We start from the raw sequence: 279 nt of genomic DNA, 5'->3' as shown, positions 1-279 counted from the left end.
TCTGGTTCAGTTCTGGTTCAGTTCTGGTTCAGTTCTGGTTCAGTTCTGGTTCAGTTCTGGTTCAGTTCTGGTTCAGTTCTGGTTCAGTTCTGTCGTCCCATGGTTCGACTGTGGTCACGTGGCTCCAGGATTCTGTTCCGTTCATTATGGTCTGATTTACACACGTCTCACTGAGTGTCAGCAGAGCTTCTGAACACCAGGGGGCAACAGGGGGCAACAGGGTAGATGTAGGCGTAGGTGTGTGTGTGTGTGTGTGTGTGTGTGTGTGTGTGTGTGTGT

The sequence above is a fragment of the Cynoglossus semilaevis genome, chromosome 6 (assembly GCF_000523025.1).
Source record: "Cynoglossus semilaevis isolate Cse_v1.0 chromosome 6, Cse_v1.0, whole genome shotgun sequence".
NCBI classification, from domain to species: Eukaryota; Metazoa; Chordata; class Actinopteri; order Pleuronectiformes; family Cynoglossidae; genus Cynoglossus; species Cynoglossus semilaevis.
Note: the sequence above shows the minus strand (reverse complement) of the source record.